This window comes from Mustela lutreola, chromosome 4, assembly GCF_030435805.1.
Source record: "Mustela lutreola isolate mMusLut2 chromosome 4, mMusLut2.pri, whole genome shotgun sequence".
Classification (NCBI taxonomy): domain Eukaryota; kingdom Metazoa; phylum Chordata; class Mammalia; order Carnivora; family Mustelidae; genus Mustela; species Mustela lutreola.
Genome location: NC_081293.1, coordinates 113,629,897 through 113,631,387, shown reverse-complemented (window position 1 = coordinate 113,631,387; position 1,491 = coordinate 113,629,897). Strand labels below are relative to the sequence as shown.

Below are 1,491 nucleotides of genomic sequence, written 5' to 3'. Positions count from 1 at the left end.
AGGCAGGTAGAGATGCTAGGCCTGCACCCCAAGCTCTTTCCCAGAGAGGCCCTTACGGGGTGGAGGAGAAGGGAAGGTGGTTGGTTCAGGCTCATGCAAGCATGGTAATGGAATCCACGGGGCTTCCAATTCTCCTCTTCACAATTGCATAGGGTATAACTTGGAAGCCCAAATGCTTGCTTATGTGTTGAATCAGAGCAATAAACTAATAATCAAATGATAGGAACAGCCTAAACTCAGAGCCTCTTCCCATGAACAGGATTTGTGGGGACAAAACAGTTTTGAAGAAGTGGGCCGCTCCCCTGTTTGTAGAGATGTAGGGAATGATCACGAGGGCGTGAGGGGACAGTGAACACAGGAAATGCTCAAATGCTGGTGTTCTCACGGAAAAAGCCTCTCATGGAACACAGAAAATTGCACAAAATAAGTTTCCTCCCCTGAAACCATGGACCCTTCTCCCAGCCATGCTTTCATGCAGACAAGGATGACCTCCAGAAGAGAGAGGGTAGGAAGACGGAAAGGAGAAAGGGAGGATCGGGCCTGGGACCTCAAGATGAGGCTGAAACTTTGAGAGACAGGCAGTACTGGACAGTGAGTCATGTGGGGTGGAGCGGGTCAGAGTTGCTAACTTACTGGTTGAAGGGCTGAGCAACTTCAAAATGATTCCGTTTTAAATTAGGCAATTTGTGAATCTCCGGTTTCCTTGCTCAGACCCCTGGGGATTGGTTGGGGCAGAGGATGAAAATAGGACCCAAGCCAGGCCCTTTTATGTTTATTTCTCTTTCCTCTTACTCATGACTTTAAACAGGCACATCTATCACTAGGACTCTCCAGTTCATTACGAAGCTGCAGGTGGCAGGTCACCGAAGGGAAGAAAGAAAAGGAGGAAAGGAGCCAAGAATTCGAAAACCAGTAACTTAAGCTCCCTGTGCTCCCTTGGCCCACATGGGTACTAAGATTGGAGCAATGCATAGAAGAACAGCATGTCCCCTGTGCAAGGGTGACACACAAACTCATGAAGCATCCCGTATTTTTTCAGGGATGGTAGGAACATTCTGGAGGTAGATGGTGTTGGATGGTTGTCCACCAACACGAATGCACTTAATGTTACTAAGCTATCTATACACTTAAAGATAGCTGAATGTGAGGAGCACTGGGATTTACACACGACTAATGAATTGTTGAACCCTACACCAAAAGCTAATGATGTACTATATGCTGGCTAGTTGAATTTTAATAATAATAATAAAAAAACTAAAAAGGAAGTAAAAAAAATAGCTGAAGAGTAAATTTTATCTTCTATTTTACTGCAATTTATTAAAAAAAAAAACCAAATACGGCCCTAAGGGTTGGATAAAGATGTCATAAGAAACAATCAACAAGTAAGTCAACAAAAGAAATTAGAAATTAATTTGCAGTTAACAAAAGAAATTAGAGCCAATAGAAATCTAAAAACACAAATGCAAGCCCTCAGTCATTGTGCATACCATG

The 1,491-nt window shown here is 43.4% G+C and overlaps 1 non-coding gene across 1 annotated transcript; it reads left to right on the top strand.

The window, feature by feature from the left end:
* Positions 1 to 926: 926 nt before the first annotated feature.
* LOC131830989 (U6 spliceosomal RNA) lies at positions 927 to 1,035 on the top strand. The gene has a single exon (XR_009353513.1). It is a non-coding gene; the product is annotated as a U6 spliceosomal RNA (small nuclear RNA).
* The last annotated feature ends 456 nt before the right edge of the window (positions 1,036 to 1,491 follow it).